Source organism: Tiliqua scincoides, chromosome 4 (genome assembly GCF_035046505.1).
Source record: "Tiliqua scincoides isolate rTilSci1 chromosome 4, rTilSci1.hap2, whole genome shotgun sequence".
Classification (NCBI taxonomy): Eukaryota; Metazoa; Chordata; class Lepidosauria; order Squamata; family Scincidae; genus Tiliqua; species Tiliqua scincoides.
The window spans coordinates 11,524,314-11,539,167 of NC_089824.1; the positions used below are offsets into that span (position 1 = coordinate 11,524,314).

Here is a 14,854-nt window from a genome sequence, read left to right on the forward strand (position 1 = left end):
GGAAGGCCCATAGCCAGGGAGACAGACCAGGGACAGGCTGCACTTGCTCCCAGTGTGGAAGGGATTGTCATTCCCAAATCGGCCTTTTCAGCCACACTAGACGCTGTGCCAGAACCACCATTCAGAGCGCGATACCATAGTCTTTCGAGACTGAAGGTTGCCAACAACGGTGATGGATGTAGATGCTTTCACCACACTTCTTTTTTCCTTTACAAAGAAAAGCAGACTTTCATAAAATTATAAGATAGTGAAAATTCAGTTTTACAAGGTAATACCATTGCACTAAAATCAATTAATCAATTTTTTTTTAAAAAAACAGACTGTATGATTGAATCTTTTTTTCTTTTTTTTTAAGTCAGATTTTAAATCAATTATCAGTCAATTGCCAGTTTGTTTGTAAAATCCACAGCATTATTTTTGGAAGAGATGCCAGCAAACTTCTCCACCCTCAGACACACAGAGGAACTTATGAGGTTTGAAAAAGGCCACTCTGAACAGGTGCCAAACTCCTGCAGCCGTCAAAGCTAGCCGGCAAATTGCTACATCGTATGCCTTCAGACCATGCCATTCCTGTCAGCTCCATCTCCCAAGCCACATGTGTCCACCAAGTTCCTCCTAAGCACCTCCCAAACACTAACGTGTTCTATAAATGGACAGAGTGCAAATTGGAAAGGCCTACAAGACTCAGTGGTATAGGACAGAATGTGCATGTCAAGGTCCCAAATATAGGTCCCTCCTAAAAGGATCACAGGGAACTGGGCTGGAAGGAGCCTGTCACCTAGGCCCAGCCCAGGAGGCCAGGAAACACCCCCGAGCAGGGGTCTCCTCAGGGGTAAGGGCCTCCTCGGGAGTAGAACCTGAGCACTGTCAGGACTGGGGTCCCAGGCAAGACACTTCCCTGGGAGTAGGCCCTAGTGCCTCCTGGAAGCAGTCAGCAGCCACGTGGGCAGAAGGGGTGGGGCTGGACCAGAACAAGGCTAGCTTCATAAGGAGGCTGGACAGCCTAGGGAGAGGTCACTCCTCTCCAGTCGGGAGGGCGATCGCAGAGGAGGCTAGAGGGATAGCCATACAAGCTCCAAAGGGAACTTTGCTCACCTCAGCCCTGGAGAGAAGGGCTGGGGGCTGGGAACCACCCGATCCTAGACATGCCTGGGGGTGAAAACCGGAGAGACGAGGCTGCAGCACCAAGGACCCCATATCAACTACCCCCATTGGAGGCCAGCTGATCAAGGGGCAAGACCGGAGGTACAGGGGGCTCTCCTGAGGGCAGCTAAGCTGACCCCCGACAACAGTACTGCAGCCCTCGGGAACCCATACCCCTTTCCGACTGGCACCAGCCGGGGAGCCCAGCCAGAAACCTCAAGGGGTCGGGCAGGAGTGGGGAATGAGCATATTGTTCGCTGATGCCACGAGTCTGTGTAAAACAAAGGGGCCTGTGATGTAACAGGCCCCATGAATGTCAAGAGTTTGACCAAAGTAAACCGTCTGTGCAAATCTGCTGTATCTGCCTCCTGTCCTTCTTTCTGCCGACGACCTGCACGCATCGTCCGGGTAAGCCCCCCCGCGCTCGGGCACCCCCAAAGGGGCAGGGTCTCCACCCACCATGGACATCACAGAGCCCTTTCTGAATCATTGGAGAGCCACTCAATTACAGGTAGACCAATGGGTTGACTCAGAATAAAGCGGCTTCATCTGTTCCAAGTACTTGGTGGAATTCTGCAAGTCACACTTGGAACAGGTGACTAAGAGCCCAATCTTATTCTCCCTCCCCCCATACAGTGGCACCAAAATGGCTATCCCTGGGGGGGAGGCAGTTGCAGAGGTCTCCTTTGGGTCAGGAAACAATTGTTCCCTTACCCAAGGGTAAGCCTCCATGGCATAGAGGAGGGGTCTACCTGAACCTGTGCTAGATTTGAATCCTAACCCCATTTCTGGACCCAATCCTATGGTGCGGATCCATATAGACCTCTGCCAGCAGATGGATCTGCACTTCAGGATCGGGTCCAGCAAAGGATTTGAACGCACCCCATTCCCAGACCAAATCCACCCATCCCCCACCCTGCCACCACCCCATTCCACCCTCTGCCCGCCCCATTCCATCCTCCCCATCCCTTCCATCTCACCTGCTACCATACCTCCATTGGCGGCGGCAGCCAGTTCCTCTGGATTGTGCAGGAAGGCTCAGCCCTCCCACTGGTGCTCCAGTTGCACGCAGCTTCACACACTGCCAGACCATCTTTTCCAACTGGCGCTGACTCAGTCCCAGCGGAAGAGGTGTTGCATCAACAGCCGACCTGATTGGGCCATACCATAAATGTGAGGTTACATGCACTTTCTCATGCACTCAATCAGATTTAGCAAGCCAAGAAAAGGAATGGAGATAAGATGAACTTCTCTTAATTGTGACATTGCGACTCTCTCCAGCCATTTGTATCTTTCGCACTCAGAATAACCTCCTGAGTCACTCAGCTCCAACTGCTTAAAAGGATGCTGTTGGAAAAGGTGTCTAGCTCAAGAATCTCTTTCCTCTTAGATGTTGAACGCCTGCCAGGTTGACCCAAGGATTTATTTCCCACTCTGCCTTGTGAAAAACTTTCAGCAGCCAGCCAGGCTGCCAGCTCAGTTAATCCTCCAGTCAATCAATGAGTTACTAGCAATTCAGGTCATCAATGACTTCTTATGTCCTGCTAAGAAGCTAGCTCATGCTGCTTTGCCCTTCCCCATTTCTCACTCTTGTGCCATGAGACAGTGTTGCCATTATCACAAGGCTGAAAATTAAGGGCAGGGATTTCTTTTTCAACCACAAGTTTCTAGTCCTTTGTGTCAGTGCAAGGACAATACTTGCTGAAAACCCACAAATCAGAAATAAGATTCCCAGGTGCTGCAGCAGGACCTCAATGTCCTTGCACCTGATATGACTAGCAGAAAAAGAACTAATTCTAGGAAGACCAAAAGAAAGTGCATTATTTTTCCATATACAGATAAGAAAAAAACCCCGAATGGCATAATTTTGAACCTATTTTCCTTGATGCTGAACTTTGTTGCCTGCATGCAAAAAAAATTTTCTTTTGTTGAGGATGGAGTAGGGTCAACCCCTGGTTCAGGGCACACTTAAACAGTGTGATGAGGAGGGGGAGCTATTTTGATTCCAGTATGTTACAGCAATAGACTAGAAAATAAAATGTTATAGGTGACTTTTCCCTTTCTGTTCTGAAAATGGCAGTTTTTGTTTACTGAATTGTCTGTTATCTCGGACTTCCTTCAAGATCTCATAAAGGTTCCTTTGCAATCCTGAGGCTTCTGTGCAGTGCACATTTATTTAAATGTATGTATTGGCAACCTTCAGTCTCGAAAGACTATGGTATCGTGCTCTGAAAGGTGGTTCTGGCACAGCGTCTAGTGTGGCTGAAAAGGCCAATCCGGGAGTGACAATCCCTTCCACGCCGGGAGCAAGTGCAGTCTGTCCCTGGTCTGTCTCCCTGGCTATGGGCCTTCCTTCTTTGCCTCTTAGCCTCAGACTGTTGGCCAAGTGTCTCTTCAAACTGGGAAAGGCCATGCTGCACAGCCTGCCTCCAAGCGGGCCGCTCAGAGGCCAGGGTTTCCCACCTGTTGAGGTCCACTCCTAAGGCCTTCAGATCCCTCTTGCAGATGTCCTTGTATCGCAGCTGTGGTCTACCTGTAGGGTGCTTTCCTTGCACGAGTTCTCCATAGAGGAGATCCTTTGGGATCTGGCCATCAACCATTCTCACGACATGACCGAGCCAACGCAGGCGTCTCTGTTTCAACAGTGCATACATGCTAGGGATTCCAGCATGTTCCAGGACTGTGTTGTTTGGAACTTTGTCCTGCCAGGTGATGCCGAGAATACGTCGGAGGCAGCGCATGTGGAAAGTGTTCAGTTTCCTCTCCTGTTGTGAGTGAAGTGTCCGTGACTCGCTGCAGTACAGAAGTGTACTCAGGATGCAAGCTCTATTCTAATTAATTGAAGAAGTAGAAAAACTACCAAATGCCCTTTAAGTGGTTGACAACAGTGTGTGGTGAAGTTGTGCTAGGGAGCCATAGTTGATGGTGTCTGTACAAGCATCCAGAAACAGACCTCCTACTCATGGACTGCAAATACCAGTATCCACGCATCAAACATGCTTGCCGTGTTCAGTGAGAATCAGAACCGAGGCTGTTTTTGAAATTCCCTTGAGTTTGGAAAGCTGAAAACATTTTGGATGACTTGGGGAGAAGGGACATTCCATGCCCGGCCTTTAAATCAGAGCATAACTATTATTTTCATACTGTATTTGGTATCCTGAGGGGCAACTTAAGCAAAGGAAGATGTGCACTGGTACAGTAGCATAGTTAGAGGGGGTGCAAATCACTTAGGTTTTCCAGGGAGCCTCAGCACAGCATTCAAGGGGCCCTTCCTCTTCGAAGCCATTCCAGGCATTGGGAGCAAAATGGAGGTGTATGCCTGGAATGGCTTAGAAGAGGAGGGGCCCCTTGCATGCTGTGCTGAGGCCTCCTGCAAAACTTAGTGCCTTGCATCCCCTCTAGCTATGCCACTGCCCTGGTATCTAGAAAGACTCCTCAGTACTGAAGTCTTCCACATCCTCTTTACTAAATATGGCCTGGGCTGTAACAGCTTCACTGAAATCAATGTATCTTCTTGGGGTGCAAGTTGGAACCCCAATAATAATGCTGTCAGAACTTTACCCAACTGTGGGGGAAAAGGTATGATTGTATCAAGTGAAGACCAAACCATCTCTAAGCTTTTGTGTAACTAATAGAAAAAGATGCATCCTTTAACTGGCACTGAAGGCTAGAAAATTGTCGCTTCAATGAGCCTTGACAGCTGGTGGCTACTAGCTACAGCGCGCACACACACCTGTTTGGGTCTGGAAACTGGATAGAAACACTTTGGTAGCTGCAATGGAGCCAGTCCAAGAGCCTGAGTTCTGTAGTTGGATGGCAAGAAGGCGGGGGGGGGGGGGATTCTGTTTGCTTTTGGGAAGACTGAAGGAGCTTTCAACACAAATACTTTTTGCCTGCATAGTCATTTGTTGCACTTGTTAATGGCGTAGTGGTTTGGGAGGTGGACTTAGACCTGGAAGATTCAGGTTCAAATCTCCCATGAAGCTTCCTGGGTGACCTTGGGCCAGTCAGTTTCTCTCAGCCTCACCTACCTCATAGGGTTGTTGTAAGGATGAAAAGAGGGGCCCTAAGCTCTTTGGAGGAAGGGTGGTATAAAAATGTGAAAAATAAAATAAAGTTACCAAAACAGCAGATAGCTCTCCTCTGCTCTCCTCTCAAGGAAATGACCCTGGACCTTCCCACCACTGAGTAAGCCGCAAAATTCAGCTACCAGGAGTGGCCTTGCTTGAATCAACCATTCATTTTATGACCAGCCACAGCCTTGAGAAAGAGCAAAGCGCTCTCCGCAGCCTGTAATTTTCTTGAGACAAAGATGCACACACCGTGTTTTGCAAATGGCACAACCAGAATTTCGAAGGACAAACACAGAGGTTCCTTCAATGAACTGGAAAGGATTATTAGAATGCAGGATGGAGCCTAACTAGATTGCTTTTTCTGAAGCTGGCTCTTCTTGGTCTAGCTCTCCGCTCAAAGCATAAAATTAGCAACATCAGAGGACCCAGACCTTGATACGTGACACTGTTCTCCTTGGACGTCACTAGAGAAGACACAAGAGGAGAAGGAGGCTTGGCTGCAACCAGAGATTGCAAGTAACAGATTACGTGCCCCAGGATGCCAAGCAGATGACTGCTTATGAAGAAAGTGTGTTGTGACTTCTACCACGGAGGAATTAACAGTATACACCCCACTGAGGCTCATCTATGAGCTGCTGCACTCTCCTACTGGAATCAAGGGGGCTTCTTTAAATTACCTTCTGAAGGCGTGCTCTTACTCAGGGTCAAACAAGACATGACTGGGGTTCCCTCTAAGGTGCAAGATGGCATGGCCACACACCTCCCAATTAGCTCATGCAGCATGGAGCTCAGCGACCCAAATGTTTGGAAATGTTGGGATGAAATTGTGATCCTGCCCTAAGTGCTGCCGGGGGCCAGGATCTCAGAATGCTCCCCCCCCCCCCGGAAACTGCCATCTCCACTATTGGTCATGACCAGAGCAGGTGGAGGAACAAGAACAGACAATTTGTTACTACAGACAGCAACTGTTACCCTGCACATGCCCAATCTCATCTGATCTTGGAAGCTAAGCAGGGTCAGGCCTGGTTAGTACTTGGATGGGAGACTGCCTGGGAATACCGGGTGCTGGTCTGGTCACTTGTATGATTGATTCAGGTCTGGTCACTTCCACAGTGCTGGATGCTGCTTCCTCGGTGGAGATTCCTGTCCTTTGCAGTCACCCAGGTTAGCTGGCAGTGAGTATACTGCCATGGGGATTTAATACTACACAAAAACTAGCAGATTCTAGAGGGGTGGGCACCAGGGTTGGCTACAGTGGCCATGCCAGCCTTATATCTCACATAGACACATATCAATGTGCAGTGTAATGGTGTCAATTTGTCAACTGTGTGTGGCCAAGGAGATCCTCCTGGCGGGTTTCCTTTTTTAGATTTGTAAAAGGACTTGGATATGAGAGCAGCTAGGACAAATCAGCCCTTCATAGCTGAGTGATTGTACCCCACAGCTAGTAATTTGCTTTGTGACAGATCCCGCAAGCCATCATTATGCGAAGAGGAAGCCGAACAACAGTCAAAGGACGAGGACAGCCAGGAGTAAACGGAGCGGCCCACGCCAAAGAGGAAGCAGACTTGGCACCAAGCCGAGCAACCGTGCAAGGGGAAGGAAAAGGCAAAACGTTGTGATTAATATATCAACGGTTCTCCAGCAAATTAGAGACAATATATGTTTTTTTTTTCCTTTTTTTTCTTTCTTCAAAGAAAGAATGCTCTTAATTTCATCAAGATGTGCCAGCTGCAAAGATACCAGTACAGAGCTCCACAAGCCCCTGCTGTGAATTGCCTCTTCAAGAGGCAAACCCAGAAGGCCTCAGCATGAAACAGGCCATGTGAGTGCATGGAAGGAAGCCATTTCACTTTTATGTAATTCGTTTATTTAATATACTTATATTCCACGTTCTGTCTTGAAAGTCCACACAAGGCAGTTCTCAGTAAAAACATAAAACAATGCAAAATCAACACACAAAATGTTTTGCAGCAGAGCCCTTGCAAATGTGAATGACCTGAACAATCCTAGATGGGTCAGTAACTCAAGAAACAGTTTTTGTTAGTCTAATTCATTTACTAATCCGCTAACTAAGTCCTGGAAATGTTCCCCATTAGAGTCTATACACCACTGGCAGCATTGACTAAGGGCCCAATCCTATCCAACTTTCCAGTGCTGATGCAGCCACAATGCAGCCCCCAGGTAAGGGAAAAAAGTATTCCCTTATCTTGAGGAGGCCTCTGTGATTGCCCCTCCACCACAGGATGCAGTGCAAGCCCCATTGGCACAGCTGCATCAGTACTGGAAAGTTAGATAGGATTGAGCCCTAAGGGATCTGCAGACATCCACCAATGTATCTGCTGGGAAGCTTCCACACAGGTCTTCAAATACTTCCCTTAGATGTTTGAGTGCTGCACTCTTTCTATAATGAACTACATAGGAATTACAGCTCCTTAAAATGTGTGCACATTTTTTTGACACACCCTGTAGTTTGAGAGGCATGTGGTGCGAGGATGTGGCTATGGGCCGCATCCTGAGAGCTTCTACACTTCAAAATGTACCACTGTACTCAACAGGATTGAGATCGCTCTTGTGAATGTCTTGGAACGCTTAGAATATGTCACAAATATACACCAACAGCCGTAACCACACACAAAAAATGTATGTTAAGAATTATTTTTATGTATTCTCCAGCTGTGGTGGTACAAGATCCCACAAAGACTGGGTGTCTGCTCAATTGTTAGAAGCTGTGCTTGTACTCTACTGAGAATTGCCTAGAAACTCAACCGCTCAAACTAAATAAATGTGGATTTGCTGTGTGTGAAGAATTATTCTTGGGAACTTCTGCTCCTTGGTAAGGAAGCAAATGAGGTTTGATATGTATCTGGGTAAGAAATTGTGACTCCTTGCTGCTGTCTCCACCACCAGCAGTGGCATCACTAGGATTCGTGTCACCTGATGTGGGAGGCCTGCGCATCACCCCATGCAGTGGGTGGAGCAACGCCCCAGGTGGTGGGCATGGTGATGTATCATCGCCCTACCCCCACTGGTTTTTTTGGCTGTACCTTTTGATTGAACACAGATATTTCAATGTGGCTTGTTTCATTGCATTCTGCATGAAATTACGCATTGTTTGATATATAACATGATGGTATTATTCCTCCAAACACTGATTTTAGTGATTTTGAAAACTTGTAGAGTCACAGACACACCCACATCAACTTACTAACACCTTATTGCAGCAGTTCTCAAATTTTTTAGCACTGGGACCCACTTTTTAGAATGACAATCTGTCCAGGACCCACTGGAAGTGATGTCATGGCCAGAAGTGACATCATCAAGCAAATTAAAATAAATAATTATAAATAATTAAATTAAAATAAAAGAAATAATTAAATAAGGGGGAGCCAGTCCTGTTCCACCAAGTGAATCTACTCTGAAGTAAGTCCTGTTGTGGTCAATGGGACTTACTCTCAGGAAAGTGTGGGTGGGATTGCAGCCTGTGAGCCCAATCCTATGCATGTCTACTCAGAAGTAAGTCCCATAGTGGTCAATGGGGCTTACTCTCAGGAAAGTGTGGGTAGAATTGCAGCCTGTGAGCTCCAGCCTATGCATATCTACTCAGAAGTATGTCCCATAGTGGTCAATGGAGCTTACTCTGTAGTCTGCTTGCAATAACAACCCCCCAAAAGAATCAGTGAGTTTTCCAGCCCTCCCCAGTGCCCAGTGCCCAGTTTAAAGTTCTTCTATTTCAAGCATATCAGTGTAAAGGCCCATCTGGCTTTGCAAGTGCAAAATAGAAAACTTTCCCCTTACCAGTTCAAGCCACTTTTTTGTCCTTTTAAGTGGGGGGGAGGCTGCCTTCTGGAGCATTTGTTGCACTCCTTCTGGTGGTCTCACATTCCCCTTTGCCTGGCCTGATCACAAGCCAAGGCACGTCTGCCCACTCGTGAGTAAATGCAACCATGAGGCTGCTTCGCTTTCCATAGAGCTCAATAGACTGCAGGAGGGAGGGACCTCCTTCTCAGGTGTTTTGGGGGCTGCATTCATTGGATCAGGACCATTGTGATGTCGTTGGATTCCTCTCAGCCTGCCCTTTCCGACAGACTATGGCAAGTATGCCTACACACGAGTAAACACGCGATACAGCTCACTTTCACTTTCCATAGGGATCAATGCATTTTTTCCTTCCGATTTTTTGGGCATAACATTTGAACGAAAGGAGCGATTTCAATTCTGTTTCTTGCATTCAGCTGGGAATTCTGCATCCAACGGTGTATGGCATGACATGGTAGCTCCTAAAGCCCGATGTTAGCACGTCCTCCCCTGGGCGTGTCACCCCCCCGGCGTGGCCCACACCCCCCCGCACCCCCTAGCGACGCCAGTGACCACCAGTTGTGTTGAAACATAACTGTCAGCTCAATCCTATCCACACTTTCCTGGGAGTAAGCCCCATTGACTCTAATGGGACTTACTTCTGAGTAGACATCATAGGATTGGGCTGTAAGCGGCCCTCATGGTTCACACACAACTGTTGTTATTTCCTTGACAAAGGCAAAATCAGATGATTGCATGTGTGAATGGGGTCAATTTCAAAAAAGTGACATCTGAAGCAAATATTAATTTTCCTCTGCCCTTCCCATCAGCACACCAGCAGATTGCCACAAAGTGCTTTATGGTGCTTTGCAGCAGCCAGGACCTGTGGAACATGTGTTTTGCCAACACTTCCTTTTGATAGGATTGGGCCGTCAATCAGTTTCTATAAAACAAGTGGCATTTCCCCATAGGTGGGCGTGGTAGATATTAACATTTGCATCATAGAACCCATGTTCGGAAGAATGAGTACATGTGGATCTATGCATGGAAAAATATCCATTTGTAGTGTTTGCTCCCTGAAAAGACTGCATATCTAAATTAACCTTCATTATGGGTCAGCGAACAGCATTAGAATTGATCTAGGGAGATTAAGGCTGCAATCCTACATACAGTTATTCCACTGTAAAGCTATAATCTTTTGCACACTTGGGAGTAAGTCCCATTAAACGCAGTGGGTCTCACTTCTGAGTAATTCTGCGCAGAATTGCAATACGCAACTCAATTCATATTTAGGAAATGCTGAGTAGACATGATGACATTAGAAAGAAGGCATTGTTGTATGTTTTCAAACATGGGGGGGAAAAACAGTTCAATTTGTTGGGTTTTTTAAAAAAACCTGATTTCTTGGATGCCTCCAGCCAAGATTTTCCGTTCCTTAACAAAGTCCCTTTTCCCTTCCCATATTCTCCCATCTGCTCAAGTGTCAAAATGCCACAGAGCTTTTCCAAGCCTTCTCTGCAATTTTCCATTGACTTTGGTAGAATAAGCAGGGAGGAATTCCAGGCGGTGAGAGTCATACATTCTGCCCACATTATTTATGTGCGGAAAAGAGTCTTCATCTCCCAGCTGGGGCATCTACACTGAAAAAAGAAAAAAGAAAAAACTTGTCTCAACCAACATCTCGATAGCAAACTGCAGCTCGCCACGTCAAATGCATTTCCAAATACGCTTCCTACCACCAGTTTCTTTTCTGTGTTTTCAGCCTTGTCAGAAGCAAAGGTTTCTCCATAGCAACTACCGTTAGAGTTTTTGCAAAGTCACAGCAACACAGCCAAGTTTGCATTTGACACATTGACTTGCTCTAAAAACAAACTTGGGAGCTTGATTCTGCAGACTGGGCTTATCTCTGTTGCATGTGGCACACAGACAGAGGTGCTCCCTCTGTGCTGCACTCAATGTTTCTTCTAAGGGTCAACTTCGACATGACATGGTAAGTGCCATAACACAGGCCTAACAAATTGAGGGTCAGAAAAGTTTTTCCCAAACTTTATGGTGGTTTGGTATGAATTTGGGGTGCCGATTCCAAAAATGGCATCCGTTTTGCCCTTTCACGTCTAATTTTGGAGACATAGTATAGCCTCATTAGTGAATGATTCAAGCAGCTTCCTCATGAAGCTTTACCCCTGCGTAGACTTCCTCATTTTGCCTTACCCCTGCGTAGACTGCCTGTGGATCTCCTCGGACATAACCACCTATTTCGGTGGCATAAATCCAAGGAGGGAAAAGGAGTCAGGAGGTTTACAAATAGTAGGCAAAATCTGGCCCACACCATTGCTGCTGGATCCGCCCTCTCCTGCCACTTCCCTGCTCCTGGCTCCTCCACCCTCCCCACCCAGAAATGTCCCATTCCTCCCACCATCTGCTCCCACAACCAACTCACTGGCTCTAGCAGATGGTGGCCCCTCCATCAGCCTGTGTATGCAGCCACTAGCCATTAGGGCCTCACTGAGCTTGCTGGCAGCACATCATTTCTGCCAGCATCTTCACACTTTCACCATTGGACCATTAACAGACCTTAAGTTTGCTCAGACAGTGCTGTCCCGGTTAATAGAGAAGGACAGCAGCACAGCTAACCCCTCCCTCTGGAGCAAGGCTATTTTCCCCTATAAGCAAAGAGGGTGCCATCAGAATGTCACACTGTGCCACTGAAATCCAGTTAAAGTCAGCTGGAAGGGGCTGTGGTTAGAGAGATAATTTAGGTCATCTTACAAAAAAAAAAACACATACTTTTGCATATTAATCACAATATTTACATTAATGTGGGATGCAGAATGTACTAATAAAGGCAGCCTTGGTGCCAGAGTACAGCAGTGCTATTGGTTGGCTCATCCCGATAATGAGACATGGGGGAAAAAAGCCTCCCTCTTTCAATCATTGTTCCCATGGATCACCCAGAGATTAAGAAATCAGTGCTGGCTAATTGGAAAATAATTCCAGCTTCAAAAAAAGCAATTTTGTTTTTAAGTGCTTCGGAGGAAGAAAGGAACTGCCGAAGATAAACAGATATATTATTTGAAACAAATGCTCCACAGAGCCCCATTAACTGTAATTCATTGGCTTTGCACACGGAGAGAAATGGTTTCCAATTAACAAACCTCACTTATTTGAAATTAAGAGCTAGATGTCAGCATGATGGTAAATCAAGAGATTGCTCATTTCTTTTCTAAAGCCCAGTGAAGCCCCCTCCCCTTGAGCCGCTCCCTTTTTGAAGAAAGACAGGTGCCCTCTATCCAATCCCAACACAATCAGTTGGCAACCTTCAGTCTCGAAAGACTATGGTATCGCGCTCTGGATAGTGGTTCTGGAACAGCGTCTAGTGTGGCGGAAAAGGCCGATTCGGGAGTGACAATCCCTTCCACACTAGGAGCAAGTGCAGTCTGTCCCTGGTCTGTCTCCCTGGCTATGGGCCTTCTTCTTTGCCTCTTTGCCTCAGTCTGTTGGCCAAGTGTCTCTTCAAACTGGGAAAGGCCATGCTGCACAGCCTGCCTCCAAGCGGGACACTCAGAGGCCAGGGTTTCCCACCTGTTGAGGTCCACTCCTAAGGCCTTCAGATCCCTCTTGCAGATGTCCTTGTATCGCAGCTGTGGTCTACCTGTAGGGCGCTTTCCTTGCATGAGTTCTCCATAGAGGAGATCCTTTGGGATCCGGCCATCATCCATTCTCACTACATGACCAAGCCAACGCAGGCATCTCTGTTTCAGCAGTGCATACATGCTAGAGATTCCAGCTCCTTCCAGGACTGTGTTGTTTGGAACTTTGTCCTGCAAGGTGATGCCGAGGATGCGTCGGAGGCAGCGCATGTGGAATGCGTTCAGTTTCCTCTCCTGTTGTGAGCGAAGAGTCCATGACTCGCTGCAGTACAGAAGTGTACTCAGGACGCAAGCTCTGTAGACCTGGATCTTGGTATGTTCCGTCAGCTTCTTGTTGGACCAGACTCTCTTTGTGAGTCTGGAAAATGTTTCCCAGACTGATGCCAGGCATCTCAGCAAAGGACTTCCTGCATCTTTCACAGTCACAGCCTGTGGTTCATGGAGCAATGGGACCAACCTCGATGGCAGAGCAATGTCAGTCCAATGTTCAAGGAGCCGATTATAGCAGTCAGCTTTGGCATCACTGGGGTTTGCATCACCCAATACAGGAGGCCCGTGTGTCACCTGTGTGATGAACCTCCTCCCATGCAGTGGGTGGGGCAACACTCCAGGTGGTGGGCGTGCTGATATACCATGGCCCCACCACCACTGGTTTTTTGGCTATAACTTTTGATCAAATAGATATTTCAGCATGATTTGTTTCATTGCATTCTGCATGAAATTACCCATCGATTGATACATAATATGATGGTATTATTCAAAAATACAAAGATTTTAAAAATTTTGGGGAGTAGTAATGTCACCCCCTCCATGCATGTCACCCAGTGCAGTGCCGGATTTTTGGTGGGTTACCAAAGGCTGATGGAATGATCAGATAATTTCCTCAAGCCCTGAAACTATTCAGAAATAAGACACTGCAGCTGCTAATTACCTTACAAAGAGGTGAGCTCCTGCAGCTTGCAAGCATGTGTAAATATAGGGAGATAAATGCTTGAGGGTCTTTTTTCTGGTTATTATCACTTATAAATAAATAAAATATTATTTCTATCTAGACTCATCTAGTCCAGCTTCCTGTATCTCACAGTGGCCCACCAAATGCTTCAGGGAGCACAACCTGCGTCCTGGTGACCACCCCTGCATCTGGCAATCTGAGGTAGCTTGCCTCTAAAACCAAGAGCTTGCACATACCTACTATGACTTGTAACCCATAATGAACTTTTCCTCCAGAAATCTGTCCAATCCCCTCTTAAAGGCATCTAGGCAAGATGCCATCACTACTTCCTGTGGCAAAGAGTTCCACAGACTAATTACACACTGGGTAAAAAAGTATTTTCTTCTGTCTGTCCTAACTCTCCCAACACTCAACTTTAGTGGATGTCCCCCTATGGGCTAGGCTTTAGTGGATGTCACACCTGTGGGCTCGGCAGAAATGGGTTAAAGTGACAGCACCATTTTTCTCTCACCTTTGTCTCTTTCTTTACTATGTGATCTTAAGGGCTGGGAGCCAGGCATCACTGATACTTATCGTTTACTCCTTTCTATTCATATTGTGTCTATTCCTTAGTATTTCTGTTGCTTCTCTATAGATGCAAGTTTAGTAATGGTTTTCTGTAGATAGCACCTGAGTCTGGTCAAAACTCATGTCTACCACTGTATCAGGCGCTATCTACAGAAATCCATTGCCAAATTCACTAGTTGGCAGCTATAAACACCTGGGCATGACCAATGAGGAGAACAGTCTCCAACTGGAAGGCAGCTGGGCCACTGAGCTCACCACTAGGCAGACTTCCACCAGTGCTGGAACTTGCAGGACAGATGTTTCAGATAACCTGGGGTGGGCAGTGTTATGCAAGGGAAAGTGGTCCTTTATATTCTCTGGTCCCATGCCATTTAACTTTGAAGGTTAACCTATTTCTGCCCATCCCACAGGTGTACACATTTGATCCCTGTTGTGTAAATGCAACATTGGGCAGAAAAATTGCTTAAAGCAGCAACTTTGACATGGGCTGAGACATGCACTGGCAGCCAACGTAGGTGACATAGCTCATGCATGTTATGCTCTCTGTGCCTCGTGCTCTTCCGTAACTGTGCAGTCACATTCTGCATGCGCTGGTGGTCCCAGGTGGCCTTCAAGTCCAGCCACACAGAGAGAATGGGCGATCGCTGTCAGATCTGACTGAGGCAGGAAAG

The 14,854-nt window shown here is 46.9% G+C and overlaps 1 pseudogene; it reads left to right on the forward strand.

Moving 5' to 3' along the window:
* The first annotated feature begins 6,170 nt into the window (after positions 1-6,170).
* LOC136650605 (5S ribosomal RNA) lies at positions 6,171-6,291 on the forward strand (annotated as a pseudogene).
* Positions 6,292-14,854: the final 8,563 nt, after the last annotated feature.